We start from the raw sequence: 23,041 nt of genomic DNA, 5'->3' as shown, positions 1-23,041 counted from the left end.
CTCAGCAAACTATCGCAAGAACAGAAAACCAAACACCGCATGTTCTCACTCATAGGTGGGAATTGAACAATGAGATCACCTGGACTCTGGAAGGGGAACATCACACACAGGGGCCTATTATAGGGAGGGGGGTGCGAGGAGGGATGGCATTGGGAGTTATACCTGATGTAAATGACGAGTTGATGGGTGCTGACGAGTTGACGGGTGCAGTACACCAACATGGCACAAGTATACATATGTAACAAATCTGCACGTTGTGCACATGTACCCTAGGACTTAAAGTATAAAAAAAAAAAACCCAAAAAACAAAAAACAAACAAAAAAAACACCTCAAGACCAATATTCCATCGGTAGTCTCTGAGGATGGAGCTCAGGCCTCAGTAGCTTTTAAATCTCCCCAGGCGCCACCAGTGTAGCTAAGGCTGCGAATTGCAGCTCTCCTGGGAGAGCAGAGAATGGAATTGTAACCACTTCTAAGTACACTGAGCACAGTGTCCTGCCCACATGGAGCAGTTTTTTAATCCATAGTGCACTAGCAGTGGCAGTTAGACTGAGTTCCAGTGCAAGTGAAACTCACAGGACCTTACATGGCTATGCTGAGCAAGCTAAGATTTATTTCAGAAAAAAAATACAAGATATTAAGGGCATTAAAATGAGGATATGCATCAGGGCCAAAGGCTGCCTCACAGTGAGGGGTTCTGAGAGTCAGGGGAGAGCTCCAATTGTTACACTGACGTGGGACAACCATGTGAATGTGCTTTTCCCTTCAGATCAGAACTACTGATGCACCTGAGATATTAGAATCAGGAAGCACACAGTGGAGGCGCATCGTGTAGGCACACTTGCTGCGTCACCAGCCCCAGCACTGCACCAGGTTCCCTGAGGGAGCCCCTGAGGCCAGATGCAGGTCATCAGTCTCATTGTGACCCTCAGACAATGCTCACAAGCTGATACTAGACGCCCTGAAACTTGTCTCCACCCGTGGTCACCAGTCAGTCAGTACCCTTCATGCCTTGCCCGGGGGTCCGTGCTGTGCAGGCACATCTCTACTTCAGCACAGCAGCCCAGGCTGACTCCAGACCTGCTGCAATGAGCCCTCAGTGCACCTGGGAGGTAAATTCAACCTGCTTTTCTTGAAACCTTGATATTCAAAGTGAGATCTTGAATGAACAGCATCAGGGTGACCTGGGAGCTTTAGAAATGCTGGATCGCAGGTCCCAGCCCAGAACCACTGAGTCAGAACCCGCATTTTCAAAATGCACCTCCCACCGGAAGTCTTGTGCACATTGACATCTGAGACTCACTGCCTTGAAGACCACCACACTCATGCTGTTTCTCTTGCCACTGTTCAGTTTGGCCCTCATGCCAGCCCAGGCCAGCGTGTTAAGACCAGTGTGAGCATCCCAAGAAGAGGAAAGCCCCTGCATTGCAGCCCAGACCCTAAGCCCACCATGTCAGCTCAGGGGGTGCAGAGTGCATCCAGAGCCTGGTCCCCTTCATTGGGAACCATCATGACTGAGGGCTGGGTGACCTTGTGCTGGTGGTGCAGGGTCATTCGTGTCCAGGGAACAGAAGGGCACTCCTATCATTGCCGCTTTTCTCTCACCCAACGCATATATTCAGATGAAGTCAGGGCAGAGCTGCAGCCAGTGCAGCCTTGAAGGGGAAATTCGCATGACTAATTTACTATTACCACAACGGCTCACAACAACAATAGCTAACGTTGAATACCCATCTTTGAGTCATCCTACTATCAACTAGCATTTATTTGGGCATCTGGTATGTGTCAGGCACCATGCCAGGCTCTTTATTCACACTCACCTATTCATCAGCACAACCCTCACTACATTGATACATTGTTCAAGGTCACCTAGACTGAAGAGGCAGTGCCAGGATTTGGATCCAGGTATCTGATTCCAACGACTTCACTCTTAACTCTTACCGTGCTCATCTTTGAGAACTGGCCCATCCAAACATGTCACAGGAGTGAACACAATAGATACAATGTCTGCCTTGTGGTCAAAAAGGAGTAATTCCTGAGCATGTGTGGTGTGCACTGTATCGTTTATATACATGGCAATCCTAAAAGGTGAGGGCTTTATGATCCATATTTGACACATTGAGGTAGGGCTCAGAGAGGCTGAGTAACTTTCCCCAGGTCACACAGCTGGGTTTGGCAGGGATGGAAGGGATGGATGACAGCTCCAACTTGCCTCTGTGATTGCTGAAGGGCTCAGGTTGTGTACCGTGAGTACTGGGGCTTTTTCAAACTTGCCTGGCTCCTTGCCAGCTTTTCTCAGCCAGAATTTGGGAGTTCTCAAAAGCCCACAGAGAGCAGCTACCATCTTCTTTGTTACACTCTAGACTTCCCAGAGGCAGTTTCCCTGTCCCCAACATGCTACGTGTGACTTGATCTCTCCGAGCCCCTGCTTTCCGGCCTGCAAATGAGATCTTGCGTGGTCTCATGTATGGTCATTGGCAGGGTCAGTGGGATGCCCAAATAAAACAGCCCATGGAGGAATAGCAACAGCAGTGGGTACTGAAACATGGCGGCTACTTCTCTCAAATCTCAGGATGGTTATGAGCTCTGGGAAACCCACACTCCTACTGGGAGAAAATTAGCTAATAGGAAGCGTGAGAAACTTTTCTTCTTTTTAGAGACAGGGTCTCACTCTGTTGCTCAGGTTGGAGTACAGCAGCACAATCATAGCTCACTGCAGCTTTGACCTCCTGGGCTCAAGCCATCCTCCCACCTCAGCCTCCCGAGCAGCTGGGACTAGAGATGTGCCACCTTGCCCAGAGGAAGTTTTAAACATGACCAACATCTCCTATTTAAGAGAGGGGCATGAAGCCCCAGGCCCCTGAGACACGATTCCTCTGGCCCCAACCTTTGCTTCCAAGCATCTGAGTAAGTAAATGCCCATCGGGGATCAGGGGAAAAGAGGCCCTTCCAACAGCAGTGCAATATTCTTCGGCTTGGCCACATGAGGGCAGCACACGCCCATATAAAGCCCAGCTCTGACTGCAGCTAAGCCTGGAGATGAGGATCTCACTACAGCTTCCAGAAGTAAGAACCTGCGGAGTTCATGCTTGCAAAGCCACCAGAGCTCTGTGCCCTACTGTGCCCACTCGCCCTACTCTGCCCAGTGTCCCTCCTCCCACCGCCCTTGTTCACATATATCATTCAATCCTCTCTCCAAGATGTTTAGTTTAAGGGTTAAAGCCGTAGGCTAAACACCCTCCCGTCATTTTCTATTCAGCAAATATTTACTGTGCACCTGCTTCATGCCAGGCACTATTCCTGGCGCTGGAGACTCAGTCACAAAACAGGCAGAGATCTCTGTCATCACTGAACTCAGTCTCATGGAATGTTTGGGCTGCTGTCCCCCATGCAACATGTTATAATGTAAAATGTTCAAACCTGCAGAAAAGTTGAAAGAATAGCACCCACGTAGTGAACCCCATAGACCCCCCATCTTTATTACATACTGCCCACTTATTTATCTCCTTATCCATTCACTCTACTTTTAAATGCATTTCCAAATAAGAGGGAGACATCAGAATATCTCTGCTTGATGTTGTTACCCAGAGTTCAGTTTATTTGTGCCTTTTAAAGGTAAAATCAACATATAGTGTGATGTACAGATCTTAAGTGACCCATCAAGTGACCATTGACAAATGCGCACACTTGTCCACTCAAATAGAATCAAGATAGAAAACATTGTTAGCTGCCTTTTATTAGTTCTGCAGTTTTGGGCTGGTTATTTAACTTTTCTGGATTAGTTTTCAGAGTTAAAAATAAATAACGTTGTTGAGAGAATTAAATGAAATAATATGTGACAGTGCCTGGGGCACAATAGACACATGGATGCAGTCAGCCTGCTTCAGTGGAATTCCCACTCCACTATGTTCTGGCTGTGTGACTTTGGACAAGTTGCTTAACCACTCTGAACCTCTGTTTCCTTCTCTGAAATCCGCCATAAAACTTACTTTTTAGCAACATTCTCAACCCTGGCTGAAAACTAGAATTACCTGAGGAGCTTCTAAATATTACTAACATTTCCTAATTATTTGAAAATTTGTAAATATACTTTTGGATTAGAGAATGGTTAGAGTTAAGAGAACTGGGTTCCACTAACTTCTGCTAACATGGGTGTCAGCTCTCTGGACCTCAGGTTTTCATCTCTAAAATGGCTGCATCATGGGCTTGTTATGATATATGAATGAGCTGATGGGTCTGAGAGGAGGTTGAGAGCTGTGAAGTGTTCCATCCTTATTAGATATCTTTATTTAGAAACCTTGGCATCAGAAGGGGCCTTGTAAATCTTAGTTGGACAGAATTAGCCATTTTAGAGAAGAGGAACCAAGGCACAAGGAAGAACCGAACTTTTTATCATACCTTAGAAAATTCAATCTGGCCTTGATGATGCCTCATGCCCCAGGGCTACGGTGACCCCAAACAGATCCTATCTTACCTTCCTCAGGCAGCCTCTCCCAATCATACCGGTATCTTTCTCTTTCCTCTCTTGTCTGCTTTATATAGTTAGGAATTTATTAGAAATGGTCATGTTTTCTACTATATAGAAGCAAAGAAATTAAATTGGTGACACATCTACTTCCACTACCCATAGCTGTGCCCCAAACAGACATTAGTAATGGATGACTGAACCTTTTCCCACTGAGTCCATGACTTCCTTACCTGTCTATCCTACAGAATACTCAAGCAGACATAATCAGATAATCACTGTTGACAGGTTAAATAAAATCTCTTTTGCTATTTTTTCTAAGATGAAATTTAAATAAATATTGGCTGGCAATGTGAGTTGCTTTGTTTCCCCAAATAGAGTATCAATTCTTCAAGGACAGGACCATATATTATCTTCTTTCATATTCTAACAAATGTCCAGGCATTTTGGAAAGCAGATATCTTTAAGCTACCTTTCTTTGACTGGAGAGGCAGTGTGCCATGGTGGGCAGCACAGGGTCTCTGGAATAGACAATCCTGACTTTTAAACATAGCTCTGCCACTTGCTGGTTGGGTCACCTGGGGCAAAATGGCTTCATTTTCTGAGCCCAGTTTTCTCATCTACAAAATAGAGGAACATACTTGCCTCTCCTTCCAGAATATTGCAAAGATTTTGTGAGTCTATGCACAATCTCCTGGCACAGTGATTGGTACATGGCAAGTGCTCAGTAAATGACAACTTTGTCATTAGCACGATTGTCAAGGTGGAGGAAGGAGAATGTGAGCTAAGTCTGTACAATTATAAGTCAGACTCACTCACTGGAACCTGTCACAAAATAAAAAAGACAGCCATCGGTGCCTGGAACAGGCGAGCATATGATAAGTATGTGTCACTTGCATGGCAGTTAATACAGGTATTTGCCATTGCAAAGGTAACACTTTCTGGGACAGGGCTAGATCAAGAAATGTCTGGGTGAATTTGTGCCAGGAGAGCACATGCGACCCTGGAGAGAAGGGAGTGAGGGCCTCACCATGCCAACCAGTTGGAGTAGGGCAGGTGTGTCTGGGAAAGGACCTTCCTGCAGGTGACGGGGAAGAAGGCAAGCCTGGCAGGTGAGACTGGGTGTGGAGAGGATGGGGGCTGGTGAGCTAGTGGGTGTCCCAGCAGGTGAGTGGAAGAACACAGCCACTTGTGAGCAGCTGAGGGGCAGAGACCCAGGCAGGTAGGTGGGAGACAGTTGGCACCCACTGCGTGTGGAGGTGCAGAGGAGGGTTCTGGGTTTGGGGACAGGGATGGCCAGAAGAGAGAGTGAGACACTCAGCAGGGGCTTGGGTCTAAGAAGCAGGCTTCGTTCAGTTTGGCAGCCAAAGGGAAGTGCAAGGTCAGAAAGCTTTGTCATCTATCCCCTAGAATCAGCAGTGATCTGGGGGTGGGTGTGCTGTGAATCCCCCCGAGGCTGCCCTCAGTGCTATTGAGATGCCCCAGCCCCTGGCTTCCCCGAGCAGCTCCCTCGTGCTCAGCAGGGTGGCACAAACATCACTCGCTCTCCTTGTCAGTGGCTGTCACAGCACATTTGTGGCAGCAGCGTTCATCCACGCTTCAGGAAGTCGGTGAGGCTGGGTGCTTCAGGGGATGGCCAGATTTAGCGATGCCTCATATCCTCGGATGACATCAGAGGACTCACTCCCTGACCAAAGCAGTGGAAAATGGGACTGGAAAACAAAAAAGGAGGAAGAATACATCTATTCAAATGCTACCACCTTGATTGCATGGGGCCTTTTAAACCTGTCCTGAGCAGGGACAGAGAGAGAGGCCTCAGTTCTCATCCTTAGCTCTGTCATGAAGTAGCTGTGTGTTGCAGAAAATATCACTCTGGGCTTCAGTCTCTTCACCTGTAAAATGAAGATAATTACACCTGCCTGGACAAATGGGGCAAAAGTGAAGCTCGAATGGAGAGCACAGACTCATAGGCAAGGTGACAAGTGCAGGTTATCTTGGGTGTCAACTCTGCCTGGTGGTGGTGGCTGCCTGATCCCTGTGTTGAGAACAATGCTGAAGCCAAGGCCAAGCTGAGCCAGAGAGAGTGCTGTGATCGATTAGTTATGCCTGCCTCAGGTGCCAGATTGGAGGGTGCTCCTGCTATGCTATGTTGGCCATTTCTGTCCTAAATGGCTTTTAGGTATCATTATTATCATTTCTTCTTTACCCAAAGCCAAAAGCACCCTGAGAAGAGGCCAAAGGGCAGGTCTGCACCCAGGAGGCTTTGGTGCTAATCCCACAGCCCACTTCTTCCTTTTTCTTGGTTTTGTTTATTATCTTTTTTTTTTTTTCCTTTTTCTTCCTTTATTTTATTTTATGGGTAGCATAACCAGGTGAAGGAGACCCAGGTGACACTTCAGGATGAAGATCAACAATGTCAAGCTCTGAAAGGCAGAAGGAACCAGAAGCCAAGGTCAAGTTGGCAGAAGTCAGAGACAGCAGAAAGACGGCAGACAACCGAGCCCAGCAGCAGAGTGAGGGAAGGCGCCTTTCAGTGGGCAGAGGTCAGACACACCTGAGGGCTGAGGGGTGGAAATGAGCATGAGGAAACTCGGCAAGGAGAGCAAACCTTGCCTCTGTGCGCCTTCAAAAAGCCCCAGCTCTGCCGTTGGCTCAGCGCTCTCCAGCTGTGCGGCTCAGGGGAGCTACTGCTCTCAGAGCTTCAGTCTCCTCACCTGCAAAACAGAGGTTGTTGTGAAGACTAAATGACATTATGTCATAGCAGTGTCTGATGGCATCCCCCTCCCACCAGCCTTTGGGTCCCAAGGTCACCCTTGCAGGCCCAGCCCATCGGCTCCGTCTGGGAGACCCAGGGCCAAAGAAGCAGAGTGGGCCCATGAAAGACAGGAAGTGTGGTCTGGGCCATCAGACATTGAGAGCCACTCTTGTGCCTGCTCCCAGCCTCTGAGCCATTCACCATATCCCAGATTCTAAGTTGCCCAGGATTTAGACCTGTTTCTGCTGGGGGATCTCCAGTCCCTCTAGAAGCAGCTTGGAGGGGTCTGGGAGGGAGGACATGCGTGGCTGCTCCTTTGTAGCAGTTCTAGAACTTTCGAGCAAGGGACAAAGATCATCATGATCATTTTGCTCATCCTTCAGGGCTCCAGCCCCTTCCCAGAGAGTACTGTCAGGCTCAGGGCCCTGCATTCCAGTCCCCACGGGCCACTTCCTGGCTTGGAGACCTCCGGCACCGCTCTGGGCCTCAGTTTCCTCATCTGTCAGCTCCCTCCCAGCTGGGTGGCCATAGGTCTAAATAAGATCATGTGAATATATGAAAAGCCTCTGCAAACGGCAAAATATTAGCTATACGTTAACCTCTGTCCTCCCTGAAATTCACAACTCATGGAATTACTGGGGGCCTTCTCTAGCAGGACAGTGACAGGGGAGCAGACGGCCCCGGTTCTCTGAGTCACACTGCACGGTTGTCCCGCCCCCACAACTGCCTCATTTTCAGCTGCATCCTCTTCCCTCCACTCCAGTTCAAAGAGCCTTTCAGTCACCCTAATCACTCTACACATTAATCGCAGGCCTCGGGGCCTGTGCTCAAGCCAATCCTTCTGCCTGGAATGCCCTTTGCCTCCCTGCTTGGCAAACTCCTATGCATCCTTCAAGACTCAATGCCAATGACAGTTCCTGCCTGATACCTTCCCAAGGCAAAGGGTGTGCCTCCCTCACTGGGCTCCCCAGCCTCTATTTTCGAACCGGACGAGTGAGAACAAACCGAGTTGGCTTGACAGACACACTCCTGCGCTGCACACAGTAGGTGCTTAGCTGGTGTGTGGAACTGAACCTGTTGCCTTTGCCTCACTCACCCAGGACTGGTCTTGACATTCAGAGCTCAACTCACACCCTGGGTTGTGTCCAAGCCCTCGATTCTGTTTGGCTCAGATGGCCCCACACTCCCCGGGGTAGAGCCGTCCCGAGGCAGCCTCTGCCTTCATGATGCTGTGTCTCTGTGTGTTGGGGTGTGTGGCCGTGGAGGGGCTGTGGTCACAGAGGAGCCAACCAGGAGCACTGAAGGCTGCCCGTAGCCATGGAGACAGGGCCCCTGGGCCAGCCAGGCCCGGGCTGGTCAGTGAATGAATAAACGTGGCCCATTTTTCTGCCTTTGTCCGGAGCCTCCCTGGGGCTTCCTGCTGTCAGCCCCAGCTGTGGGGAAGGCGGAATTTGCCTGATATCGCGGAGCCGCCGCCTGGCAGCGCTGAGCCTGGCCCCGGCCGCCCCACGCCAAGATTCATGCCCGGCTAACAAGCCCCACTTTGTTCCTGTGGGAAAGTCCAGCCTCTCAGGAAAGAGCCCTCTCTCCGGCCGGCCCCTGGTCTGGGGACTCAGTGAGGCAAACAAAGCCTCCATCCGCTGGCAACGATTCTCAGGCCCCAAAGTCCACCTCCGTTCCCTGGCCAGGGGAGGAGCTGCTCTGGGAGGCGGAATTCCAGCACATCCCTTTGTCCCACTCATCTGGGAGGCCTGAGATGCCACCTGTCTGGCAGGTCTCCCCCACTGCCCTGCCTCGCCTCTGGCCACAAAGTGTGGGCTGTGTCAGAGCAGCTGGCCTGAGCTGGGGCACCCAAGGCCTTGGGGAGCTCGGCCTGGCCCCTGCTCCCTGAAGTTGAGGCCCAATGGACCTGCAGATACGCCCCAGGGACCGGGTGGAGTCCTGATTGCACTGCTGTTCAGACGGTGACCTTGGCCTCATCATAGCACCTCAGCAGGCTCAGGACAAGGACACTAAGCCCGGCTGCCCCCTCGGGTGTTGGAGTTATCTTCTCTAACCACAATGATAAGGAGTGGCTTTATTTAGCACTGGGCCTGTGCTGGGCTCTCCACCGAGGGCATTGCATGGGTGAACCATTGGAGAGATTCTCCCATGTGTGAGCTCGGCTCAGACGTCTATAGGGGAGGACAGAAAGGTTATGGGAAGGACGGATGCTGCTCTGGGGATGGAGCAGCAGGCACTCTGCCCTGCCTACCACGTCCTCAGCGATGCAGCTCTGGCAGCTATTACCCTGTAGAAACGTGGGTCCAGCCTTGTCCGATCTTCCGATTGTCTTTCAAGGGAGTTGAACATTTCTATTTTGATGTGAAATTTCCCAACTGTAAAAACGTAAAACGAAGCAACATATCGTGGCTGAAAGCCCTCAGAGTCCAAGTTTTCTCATCTGTAAGGGAGGTGTCAGAAACAGGTGGCCTAGGTGCAGCCAGCAAGTAGGGTTTATCTGGTTCCCAGATAATTTTACAATAATTTATTATGGAGTCTATGCCATGCATTCCAAAGAGGAATATATAATGTATGGGTAAGGCATGAAGAATTATGAAATACATATCCCTGAACCCACCTACCAGATAAGAAAATAGACCAACCCCAAGACTGCCCCTGCCAGCCCCTCTCCCTGCACCCCAGAGAGGTAACCACTGTGCTGAATTTTGTGTCTACTATCCCCAAGCTTTATATGTAGTTTTATTTTGTGTGAGTTAGTGTATTCAAGGTCACACAACACAACTCTCGCTGACTCCCATCTTTTGGGTCCTTCCAGAAGCAGAGTCTGAGACAAGGGTAGGAGGGCAGGAGATTCCAGAAAACATGAGCTGGGCAGTGGGAAGTGAGACAAGGACAGCAAGGGGGCCCATGAAAGGTGTATTATCAAGTGGCCGCTGTGTGGCAACTGGAGCTCAATCCTGCTGGGGGCATCTGGGAGACTGGGTAGAGCATGCACCTCCAAGCTATCCTACCTAACGGACCAGGAAGCTGGGGTATTTATACCCCACTCCCATCAGTCACTGGTTCAGGGCTGCTCCCAGGAAGTGCTAATTCTCCAGCATTTCCAGCCTGCTATTTGCAAGGGCAGAGTGGCTCTAGGGCCAGAGAGAGACCTCAGGAAAGGGATGCAGAGCGGGCAGTGGAAGTCAGGCAGATGTGCACTGAAGGAGTCAGGCGAGGGGCTAGACCAGGACACCCACAGTCTCTGCTACACTACTTGAACTGACTTTGAATCCAGCAGCTGGGCTTCCTACACTATGAAGTCATTTGCCTGCTCAAATTCACCCACCAGAGGCGCTTTCTATCCCACACCTACTGAACAAAAATTATATATGGGGGGAGGTCTAGACAGTCCTGTTTTCAACACAGTTTCACAGCATCTGGATACTCACTGAGGTCCGAGCCACTGGCCCAGGAGATAAAGTGCATATGCTCAGCCCGTCATTCAAATCTGCTACCACACTCTGCTCCCACCTTTCCCTTCCTGTCCCTGTCCTGCTCCCTAGGCCACAGTCCCCTCAACCTGATGGATTGCCTCTCAGAGGAACAGCCAGCCTCAGGAAATGCAACACTTGCAGGGAAGTTCATGTGCACTAATTGCAGAGTGGTAGGATTTAAGAAATGGCCCAAATTAAGGGTTTCTGAATTACTGTACTTATCTCTTCTTGGCCTTAAGATTGCTTTTTATAAATTGAGATGATGGAAATGTTTCTCTCTTCCCTTGAGAGGCATGAAGGGAACCAATTCCATTTCATAATCCAAAACATAAGCCTTAATTTTCCATTTCCTCTGCAGCCACAGTAAAGCTGCTAATCCTTAAACCTGTGCTGATAGTCCCATGTTGGGTATCAAAGGAATCTATAAGCTTACGCTGCTTCCCTGTGGTTTATCTGAATTGAACCTGGTACAACAGACACGGGAAGCAAAAGCCTTGAGGTTATTAGGGGCTCCTTTAAGACAAGGGATGAATTTGCACTCTGTTGTGCAACATTTAGTGAGTAACTACTATGTGCCTGGCACTGCACTGGATCAGGGAGACACAGAGGTGAGTAAGTCCCAACCTCTACCTACAGATGGAGCAACTGATTACTTTCTTACTATATGGTGAGTGGGGAGGTACAAGATGCAGGAGTATGACCTTGATGGTGGTACCCTGGCCCCATGAGTTATCAAGTGATGCAGCAGTCAAGACTCCCCTTTGTCCTACCCAGGGATGACTCAAGATTGAACCTATGTGGAATACAGCTGGGGCTGCTTCTACATTAGCCTCTTCCTCACTCTTTGCAGGTTCAGTTCTAAAGACCACTGGCCCATCTGGACTGTCCTGGACATTCTGGCTGCAGCCTGTCTATTCGGCAAGTGCAAGAAACTGCTACCAATCCACCCCAGCCTCTTCTTGAGTGTTGACTGCTAGATCAACCCTGTGGACAGCCAATTCCTATATGGATCATCCCCATAAAAGTGGTTCCCAAACCTGGCTTCCCGTTGGAATCATGAGGGGGATGTGGAGAGCATTTAGAAAATGCCCATGCTTGTTCTGCCAACAGAGATGGTAAGGATATTGGTCTGGGGTGCAGCTTGGCCATCAGGATGGCCTTAAAAGTTCCGCGGCTGATTCTAATGTGCAGCTAAAATGACGAACACTGACCTAGAAGGACAAGGCAGTGGCCCCGTGGACTATCTCCTTCTTTAAAATGGACAATTCACTTGGTATTAAAGGCTCTGACACCCTGCAGTAAAGACTCCTGTTCAACTCAGTGGTTCCCAAGTTTATTTAACCATGGAAGCCTTTCCTCTCCCAACAACTGTTGACATTGGAAAAATAACATTCTGCAGAACACACGTTAGGGCATGCCAGGGACGGAGCATCCACGGAGCCAGGGGTATGTGGAATGAAGAGATTTCAGACAAGCCATCCTTGAGGGTGAGAAGGTCCTGGGAATACTAGAAACAAAAGCTCTATAGAGGCAGAACTCATTCTGACCTTTGCCCATCATGAAGATTGTATTGTTGATCAAAAGATGCACTCTCCATATGCTGACCACTGGCTTGCCTATGTGACTTGCTCTGACTAATGAAATACAATAATAATGACACTTATCCCTTCTGGGTTGAAGCTTTAAAAGCTGTTGCCTGACACCATTGAGTTCTCTGGTTTCCTTTCATCATGAGACCTCAACATCCCTGATAGGGGCTACTCCCTTAACCCAGGTCCCAGGGTAAAGGAGACACAGAACAGAGTACAGCCAATCCCCCATGGACAAGTAACTTCAGCAAGAAAGAAATCTTTGTAGTTGCAAGCCACTGATATTTGGGGGCTCACTTGTTACCACACCATAGCATAGCTTACACTGACTGATGCACTCATGGAAATGGTTCTGGTAACATGCTTGTTCTTGCCATAAAGCACTGCACATTTAGGCTGAGCATTCAGACCATCTCAATCATGTGAATCTTTCCTCTTGAGCATGTATTCCATTGAAAAAGGAAAATGTGTTTCAAGTTTCACCCTCATGATGACCCTTGTAGATGAAATCTCTCTTCTGCTCAGGCTGGCAGGGTCAATTGGAAGCTCTAAGTGCATTCTTTGCTCAAATAAGACAACAAAATGCCTTTCCTGGAGGAGATGCCTAACCTTTAAAAAGTATTATTTCAGAACTTAGATGTGCAGAAGGGAACGCTTTGGGGGACATGACTTTAAAACCAGTGAATGTTATTTTTGGTCTCTGCCCAATACACACAGGCTCTGGGTCACCCACCTGGAGGGGAAATGGCTCAGTCAAAATGTCAAGGCAATAACTTCCACAAGACCTTTTGGTTTGCTGCTCTGGGGACAATTAGGCAACAGAGAGTAATGTATATCCAGCCCCAAAAGAGATGTCCAGGAACAGCATGGAGCTCGGCCTCCCGCTGGTTCACCGAAGCCAGCTGGATTCCCTAAATCTGACCCCTGCTGAAAAACATCTCCCTCATTCAGCCTATCTACCATGGTTCCTGTGGTCCCTCATTGCTGCCTTATCCCTTGAAGTTTCCCGTAAAGCTCTGTGATAGTGCTTTGCCCAATGGAGGCCAAAAGTGAACTGCTGACTTGTGAATACGAATGTGTGATTGGCGTAAGTTTTGAGGATCAAAAGCGTGATGTTATGGGATGCAGGTGAGCCAGAGGCAGCAGCACATGCTATTCCTTCTGCGCCCAGGCAGGGATGAGGCTAAGATGAAAATCAGCCCAATGCCACAGACCTGGTCAGGGCTCAGCAACAGGCAAACTGGGATTCAGCTGGTACACACTGGGGCACCTGAGCCTGCAGTTGAAATACGGAAATAGTTCCCCCATGTTGTAAATAGCTACTGTCATTGAGGATTTAAGCTTTAGTTGGGGAGTCCCAGGTGCAGTGACAGGCAGTAGGAGGGTGCCAGCTACTCCCTGAGGTCCCATTCCCACCCTCCTTACACTCCCATCCATGCAGAAACCAAAAGACATGGAGCTACCTGGTCACCATACACCTTAAAAGTGATTTTTTTTTTTTTTTTTTTTTTTTTTTTGAGACAGAATTTTTTTTTTTTTTTTTTTTTTTGCCAGCTGAGAGAAAGGCCCATGGAAATAGAACCTAGCTGGTAGGTTACCAAAAAGTGAAAAAGAGGCACAGAGGGAGGTAGAGGCAAGAGGAACCCAGAGACAAAATTCTCCAGCTTCTTTATGTGCAGTGGAGCCACAGTGCACTCTGAAGAAGGCAGCATCAAGCTGCTATTGAGAGGTAGGGAGGAGTCTCTCAAATGATTGTATTCAGTGGGTTTCCATTGGGACCAGAACTGAAGTCCTCAGGATGAAATATCTGAGTAAGAGGTAGGGAGGCTTAGTAAAGGACCTAAATACCTCAAGAGTGTCCATCAAAAATAAAAAGCTCCTGAAAATCAATAAAAAGTCAGATATTCCAATAGACATCCAGGTAAAAGATTAGAACAGGCACTTTACAAAATGGCCAATAAGTATATGTAAGGAGGTTCGACCTCATTAACAATCAGGGAAAGGCAAATTAAAATCACTAACATAACATCAAAGTAAAGAAGCCAGACAGCAAACAAACACTACATACTGTAGGACTTATTCATACACAGTTAAAGAGCAGACTGGTAGAACTCAGGATAGTGGTTATGCTTGCTGTGGGCGGGGGGTTCATGACTGGGAGGGGACTTTGGGTCAACAGAAACTCTAAGATGCTGGTGCTAGAAGCTTTTTGACCTGGGTGCAAATTTCATGGATGTCTCATGATTAGTTTGTGAAACCCATTGAGCTATCATTTAGGATCGTGCATTTTCCTATATGTCTGTTAAATTTCAGTAAGGATCAGTGGGGAGAATCTCTCAAGAAGATAATTTTATATTCATTCTCTCAATTTTCACACATCTGGGGGCAGAAAAAGTACTGAGAGAAAGATCTTCCCCGAAAAATATTTACCTGACTACATTTCCACCCCTTTCCTCAACAGTGAAGGAACAGCCATGTCTGCTAGCTAACACATGCTGTTTATAAGATGTGTTTGATGTGCAGAATCTCCACGTGAACAAGCCAGAGGCCTCCCTCTGAGAATTGTTTGTGTATCCCCTTCTAGGGGACAATTGTCTATCCAGCACCTGTGCATGCTGGGAACTTCCGCCTGCGTCATCCCAAATCAGGCTCCCAGGAAGCTGTGAGGGAGATTTGGTGAAGGAGGGTTGGCGGCCTGCACTTTACAGCCAAGGAAGCTGAGACTCAGAGAGGGATAGCAGCACTCACAAGACACCCAGCCATGTGCCAGGCTGGGAGGCGAGCCCCTGGGCATCTGGCTCCATGTCTGGCCTTCCTCTGTCGGGTCACAGCTGTCTGTTCTCATGGGAGCAATATTCTGAAAGTTGAAAGCAATGGAAATTCCAAACCAAGCACCATCATTTATTAATTGTACGCAGTTTCCCTTCCATCCATCTATTTCCTTTTAATTCAGGCAAACACACATCCACATGCTGCGCAAGCAGCCTGCGCCCAGGCCTGGGGACTGGGTGCCCTAGGGACCGCAGGGTTCTGGGGGTGGGTCATGGGAAAAGGCTGACTCGGTCCATGTTTGGGCAGTTCGAGGATGGCTGTGGCTTTTTCCTGGACAGCAGGGACCTGATACCTGTCCAGGGGCCTGACACAGCCTTCAAGACAAACTTACAGATGCCAAGGCCTGATACTAACTAGAGGGAGGAACTTCTGTCCCACTGCAGAAAGTGGGGAGGGGTTTTCTGACCCTGAGTGATGGAGGGACAGACGCCTGGGACTGGGTGTCAACTCCAGCCTCCCGGAGGTAGGGATGTTCAAGTCCATCTGCATTCGGGTTGATGGAGCTCTTCCTTTCTCCCTCTCACCTCCTCCAGGTTCCTGGAGAGCCCACACCTCTCTCTTCTCCTGTCCTCAAGGAAAGGCCCAACCACCCTGATGTGTGACCTTGGCCAAGACCCCTTCTCCCTCCCAGCTTCAGTCTTCTCACCAGAAAACAGGAAATCTGGACTCTGTAATGTCACAGTCCCTTTCGGCTTTCATATTCGGGAGTTTTCAGACTTTGTTAAAAGCAAAATGCCCAGGCCCATCCCCTACAGATTCAGGATGTGGTACAGGCTCAGGTCAGGGCTGGGACTTCTGCAGATTTCAACATCATCCCTGAGGAGCTGTCTGATACCTATTAAAGTGAACCCTCTACGACAATGTGTCCCGAACACGGCTGAGTCAGTCTCTTGAGAGCTTTTACTGGAAATCAGCATTTCTGAACACCTCCCAGGAGATTCCAATGAGTACAGGTATGAAAAATGCTGGTCTCCAGAGAAGGCAATTTCTGCTGGCCCAAGCTCCCCCAGTTGGTACCCCAGTCTAGCTGCCTAACTGTGCCTCAGTTTCCTTATGTATAATGTGAAAATCATGCTTTCCTTTAGCCTCTGATGGGCAGGCAGTAGACACAGCAGGTTCCTGGAGCTGTGTGGCAGAGTGCCTGATCCTGGGGCCCCACTGGGGAGAATTCCAGCCTCTGCATCTCCTGGACTGGGCAGGGTCAGGCCGTGGAGGGAGGCAAGCCCAGCCCCATCTCATAAATCACAGGCCAGGAAATGCAGGGCAGGCGCCCCTGCCTCCATATATCCCACACATTAGATGCTTCACTGGTGTCCCACAAGCGAGCTTTGTGAAGCCAGGCTCAAGGAAGAGGGGTGGGCAGTTACCAGAAATGAAACCTCAGCCAGCTCCCTCCGGGGTCGTCCGGCCCCACAAGTCTCCTAGTGCAGGGGCTGGAAGCACGGCTGTTATTATTTTTTTTCCTTTCGGAGGGGAAGCATTTGGCCCCAGGTTTGACGGCACATAAAAGGCCCTCAAAAAGAAGACAGAAATCTATTACCCGCCTGGCCAGAAATAGCCCCGGGGGAGGCTGGGCTGAAGCCAAGGCCAGAAGCTGTCCAGGGGACCTCGCAGAGGCCTCTGCCAGGGCAGCAGGGGACAGCTCGCTGGCTCCCCCGTGGGGCTGTCGGCTGCAGGGAAGGGCTGTGAGGGATGTTTTAGCCTCAGGAAATTTTGGGTTTCATTTCAGGCTCCCCAATAGCAGGGATTCCTGTTGAGGAGTGACTCAGGGCATCTGGAAGCCGTGACTGGTCAGGGTTCAGGTAGTCGGGCTGCGTCCTGAACTGAGGGCACTCAGGTGAGGCTGGAACCCCAGGGCTGCACCCACCAGAGAGGGCGCCCTTGTGTCATTCATCTGCCCAGAGTGGGAGCCTCAGCCCTACTTAAACAAAGACTCCAACAGGCATCAGGAGACCCTGGACAGATTTCCCCCACTTTACCTGGCTCAGGAGAACGTCGAGGAAAGGGATACACCTGTGCATGATGGCTGAGCAGAGGACAGCAGACCAGTAAGGGCACTGGATAGAGGTGGAGGGGAGTTGATGTTAGTCACCAGCAGATGGGGCAGTGGAACATCAAGCAACAGGATAAGCTGCAAGTATACCCATGTCAGTGCCTAGAGGAGGAGACGCTCCTGGGGTGTGCATTTGCTCAGCCTAATTAACAGTGACTGTGCCCATTTGTGAAACACTCACTCTGTGCCGGGCACTGTATTGAATGCTATCCATGCGTTGGGGAACAGTTCAACTTAATGGTTAAGAACACAGATTTATTGTCAGATCTAGTACTTCCTAGCTGTGTGATCTTGGGTATATAATTTCACCTCTCTGTGCTTGAGTTTCCCCAGCTATAAAATGTGGATAATGTCGTTGATTTGAGGATTAAGTGAGACAGACCATTCATGTTAAGAACAGCACCTGGCACACAGTAAATGCTCATTTCACGTAACTGCTATGTGTATGCTCCCTTTAGCTCTTCATAACATGGAGATATGATTAGGTATTGGCTAGGGTAATGCCAGCTGCTATAACAAATAAACCTCCACAATTCAGTAGCTTAATGAATATTTTTTGCTCAAATAATACAATGCTGGTACTTCTGGTTAACAGGCAGCTCTCCTCCATATGGTGATTCAGGGACCCAGGCTTAGAACTCTGGAGTCCCCTGCATCTGGGGGAATGCTGGGAGAGATGGTGAAGAAGGTAAGTTGGTACCTCAACCACACTGGCCTGGAAGTGACAGGCCTCCCTTCTACTCATTTTGTTGGTGACAACTAAATGATAAATAGCAGTCAGTTCAGTGTAAGGAATGCTCAGAAATGTAGTCCCTGCCCACGCAGCCTCGATCTCACTTGTGTTCTAGAAGAGGGGGGACAAACCATGGGGGATGGTTAGCCATCTCTGCCACATATCATTTAAGTGTTAAGATGCTGAATCTCAGAGAAATTAACTCACCAAAGGCAGAGCAGCTTGCAAATGGCAGTGCTGAGGTAGGAGCACATAGCTGTTTGCCTCCTACTCTTGATATCTTTCCACCAAACGTGACTGCCTCAGTCCAGGGCATTTCATCTCTTTCTGCCTGTCTGAGGTCAGGTTCTTCAACTGATGGGAGGGGAAGAGTGAGGACCTGACTCTCAGGTTGCAGCTGTACCAGTCTCATGGCCCGACAGATTCAAGGGCCTTAGCTGATGCTGGGAATGGCTGCTGCCACTGGGACAGATGGAGAGAAGGGTGGGACCCAGATGATGGGCCGTATTTAAGACCTCAGTGGGCAAGACCCCAGCTGGGAGTCAGGCCTCAGTCCTGAAGGTGGCCTGAGATGCAAGTTGGAAAGGAAGTGCAGGGAGAGAGGGAGGCCCAGCTGCTGGGCTGAACCATGTGGCTGATCAGCAAGGGAGAGTCCTTGGGGGCGCTTGTCCCTGAGCAGGGGGCAGCTGGGAGATTCTGGGAATGATGTGTGTGGCTGTCCTGGTTTGGTGCTCTCTGAAATACACTTGAGACAAGTGGCCAAGCATGAACAGTTTATGTGGCAGGTGATCCTAGGAAATACCAGTTGAGTGGGGCTGGGGAGGAGGAGGCAGGGGCAGGAAGGCTGTTATGGAGCACATGACCGTGTGGGTAGGTGGAGCTTAGTCTTGCTGTGGACCTCTGAAAGACACGGTAGAACATCCCTCAAAGCCATCCCAGCAGGGGCTTTTACCCACCAGGTCTCTATAGGAAACCCACCAGCATGCAGAGGGAAAGTGGGGCGTCAGCAGCACCTGCCCACTGGGTGTTATTTTCCTGGGGCTCAGAATTGTCGGGCGTGACTGGATATTGATGCCAATGCTGCTGGCATATTTCCTGGGTTGATTTAGAGATTGGGGTGCATGTTCAGGCAGCGAATGGCCAGGTATGACCCATGAATGGGAAAGAAGGGGAGTAAGTGTATTCTCCTGAGGCAGGAACAAAGGCAGGGGGAGGGTGGCCCAGGAGCCGCAGCCATGCTTCCAGGGATTCCCCACCAGCAGAACGCGTCCATTCTCTCTGCTTCCCCTCTCTATACTTGCTAAGTCCACATCCAGGCTGCCTCACTCGAGAGCACACAGCAGTTATCCATTCTGCACATCAGGGCGGTCAAGCAGGTACCCATGTGAGCAGGGAAGCCGGGTGGCTGGGGGCTCCTTCTGAAGTAAGCAGGGCCCCGCATGTGGCCAGCCCAGCTCCAGAGAGAAGGCCCTTTAAATCATACCTTTGAGGTATTTTCTCTCCTGTTTCAAAAGTTTCCGTGGAAAATTCAGGAATGAATGCCCCATTAAATACATTTAACGGTAATGAAGTATAATTTCCCTGCCAGAAATACAAAGGTGGCAGGTGGCTGGTGGGAACAGCAGCACCTTTCAGCCAATTCTTGAGCTCCCAGATTTGTGTCCAGAGAGGGATGGAGAGTTTGGAGGGGTGAGGAAGGATGCTGGGCATGGGTCGGTAACTTTGTCCTACAAGAACAGCACAAGGACACTCAGAAGCGCCTGGTGAGTGTAGGGTAACTGTTCCATGGACGGGAGATGCGGGCTTACACCAGCAGTCAGTACTGAAGCCCCTCGGCCTGGCTGTAGAGGGCTGAGTGGGGAAGAATGCCCCAACTGGGGCTGAAGTTTCAATGTTCAAGTTGGAGAGAGCCTGAGCTTTGCACCAGACACGATTGGGGTTGAATCCCTGGTTCATTACTCACAAGTTCCTTGACCTTGACCAAGGAACCTCACTTCTTGAGCAGCAACTTCCTTATCTGTAAAATAGGAACTATGATTGTTGAATCTACCTTCTAGGGTGGAGCAGAATTAAATGGGAGAAGCCATAGAAAGCACCTGACACATAGCAGGTGCTCGAGTGTCATTGATTAAGGAAGACAGATGGTTGTAATAAAATGGATAGAAACTCATGAGGTGCCTACTATGTGCAGACACTCCCAACTGTGCTACAGGCATTTGCTCATTTACTTAAGCAAGAAGCTGGGATGAGACAGAAGTGGAGACTGCACAGACTAAGCCGGCAATAGGGAGGGTCCCATGGATGGTCAGCCAGGGACAGTGGGAACACCACTCCTGGGTTGGCTGTGGCAGGCATCCATAGAGAGGGCGCCTGATGTTCTGGGTGTGGCAGGAGAATGCAGGTTGCAACGACACTTGAAGTCTAGCAAGCAGTGGATGTGACCTAATTGGGATGCCATGTCTGTGGCCTGCCTGCCACCACTCTGCAGCCTATGTCTCTGGCTGACATGACAAACCCATTGCAGAATATACCCCCTGGGAATCTCTATGTTCTTCTCAATGAGAGTTGCCAAGTGAACTTACATCAACTCGCCACCTTTGTTTTTACAGATGAATCCACAGAGAAGGGGGTGGGTGTGAGAAACAGAGCCTTTCACCTGATATTGGGGTGCTGCTCTTGGACCCCGGCCTTAAAACAACTTCCCCTTCCCCCATAACATACACAACCCTGTGGGACAGGATGAACCCAGGAAAGGACTGGAAGCTGAGTCTCCAAGTTCAAGAGCTCCAGGACTGCAGCTGAGCAAAGGCTGGGGCTGGCAGAGGCCACTGACAGATGGAAGATGCAGGGCATGTGCAGGCTCTCCAATGGCCTCCACTTTCCTAAAACCCAGCCAGCCAACCCTGCTGCAAGAATGTCTCCAGAGAAGATATTTGTGGCAAGGAGCCCACATTTGGGTCTGGCCCCCAGGAACTCCCCCTGGGAAAAGTTGAGGGTGCAGAACCAAGATTGGAAACCACAAGTCTGACAGAAACCAGCTCCATCAGGCATATTGTGGCATTTCTCAGAGTCTCTCCTGTTCTCCAGCTTCCTCCAAGTGTGAATTGTTCATTTTATGTTTTCCCTGATTTCACCACTCAATTAACCCCACAGCAGGTGCCACCTCCTCCATGCCACCTTTAGCACAGTACAGGAATTACTAGAAACTTCTGCCCTGTGAGGACTGGCATTCCTTCTGTTTCATGTTCTGCTCCATTCGGGACACTACCCTCCCCTGCCAGTTTCTCCTGCTCACCTTCATTTCCATGTGTGTCACTTGTATTTCTTCGCTGTCACTCATCTGAGTTTTCTCAGCTCAGAGTTGTAAACTGTGGCTTAAAATTCTTCTTCACCCTGTTTCATATGCATTTTGACTGATGACATGTGTGTTGATGCCTTCTTAGAGACTGATCATGACTCAGACTGAGCATGTGCATGGATTTTAGGAAAGGATAAAGGAATTGTGTAGATCACAATGATGAAGCCATTATTGAGATTGTTTACAGTGTCAGAAACCCTTTTCAATGCCTCTGGCTTTCTGTTCCCCACAGGTGCTCCTTTCCCCTTATTCTTGTTCATTACCTGCTCAGAATGATTTCCGCCCCTTCCTCCCACCTGGAATCAGATCCAGGCGCTGGTGAGTGAGCTTGGGCATAGTGGGAGGCCCCAAAGCCACAAACGGTGTGAAAGGCAGGTTGCAGCCAGTACAGACGCGGAGATTACGGGCCAAGGTCAAAGAACCGGGAATGTTAGCTGAGGTTGCAGGGTGACAGCGATAGGTAATCTGTTGCTAAGGCAAAACTGGGCTTGGCATTGAGAACCGAGAAAACTACATCTTGGGGTAAGGTCTGAAAGCAAAGTCTCCAGGGCCAAAGTCCTCACTGTGCATCTCTCTATACAGCCCAGTGCCACCAGGCAACTTTTCCGGGTGTTTTTGAGAGCACACCCCATTCCCAATAGCACCATTCACACGGCAAGTAGGTGTATTACCCTGCATTGCTCATTACTGTTGCATTTGTGGACACCTTATCTCGTAAGTGAGACTGTAAGACTTAGTGAGGGGATGCAGGGTCTCTGTCTTCTTTTTAAGACCCCAGGCGCTCAGCACAGATGATTGTGGAAGTAGCAGTGATGTAACTCTGGCTGGCCTGGGTTTGGATAACAGGTCTGCTGCTTATGGCTGTGTCTAGGGGCAAGTCACCAAACCTCTCTGCATTACTCAGCTCGGATGAATAAGGTACAATGGAAAGGGCTGTTGTGAGGATTGAATGAGATTATATAGAAATCACAGGGTCCCTGGATGCACACAGTAACCGTCCATTGTCTGTTCTTCTTTATCAATTAGTATATGTCTACTGATTGCTTTTCTTGAATGAACGACTTATTTATTTGCAAATGTCAGGGCACTAAAGCATAGGAAATGTTCTCATCCTTCAAGCCGCTTCTGCTATTTTGGGGTGAAAAGGAGATTCAGGAAGCAGGAGTTGAACGGCTGCAGCAAGTGTGGTGAATGAGAGATGCCATGACTTCCTAATTCCCATGATCATCTTGCCTTCTGTGTTAGTTTGCTGGGGCTGCCGTAACAAAACACTATCAATCAGGGGTGGGCTTAAGCAATAGACATCAATAGACATTCATTTTGTCAGCGTTCTGGAGGCTGGATGTCTAAGGTCAAGGTGCTGGCAGGGCTGGTTTCCTCTGAGGCTTCTGTCCTGGGCTGTTTCTCTACATGGCCATTCCCCAGTGTGGGCACCCCTGGTATCTCCTTCTGTTTCAGAGGGACACCAGTCAGATTGGATTAGGACCCACTCTAATGGCCTCCTTTTAACATAATCACCTATTTGAAGACCCTCTCTCCAAATCCAGTCCTATTCTGAGGTACGGGGGGTTAGGGTTTCAACATGGAATTTGCAGGGGATGCAATTCAGCCCATAGCACCTTCCCCTCTTGCTAACTATGCCACTGCACAGGGCTTCGTGCCCTCCTATGAGCTCAGTTCCTCAAGAGTCCCAGCACCCCTGAGCTCCAGCCACAGGGATCACCTTTTCCAGGCCCTGCTGAACTGGGCTGGCAGCAGGCCTACCTCATGAACAGC

The 23,041-nt window shown here is 49.5% G+C and overlaps 1 long non-coding RNA gene across 1 annotated transcript; it reads right to left on the bottom strand.

Moving 5' to 3' along the window:
• Positions 1 to 3,584: 3,584 nt before the first annotated feature.
• Positions 3,585 to 8,449, bottom strand: LOC105549531. Its single transcript, XR_001007554.1, has 3 exons — positions 8,318 to 8,449; positions 7,458 to 7,754; positions 3,585 to 6,178 (listed from the first exon to the last, which is right to left on the bottom strand). It is a non-coding gene; the product is annotated as an uncharacterized LOC105549531 (long non-coding RNA).
• Positions 8,450 to 23,041: the final 14,592 nt, after the last annotated feature.

The sequence above is a fragment of the Mandrillus leucophaeus genome, unplaced genomic scaffold (assembly GCF_000951045.1).
Source record: "Mandrillus leucophaeus isolate KB7577 unplaced genomic scaffold, Mleu.le_1.0 Scaffold442, whole genome shotgun sequence".
Lineage (NCBI taxonomy): Eukaryota > Metazoa > Chordata > Mammalia > Primates > Cercopithecidae > Mandrillus > Mandrillus leucophaeus.
Note: the sequence above shows the minus strand (reverse complement) of the source record. Positions and strands in the feature narration are given on the sequence as shown.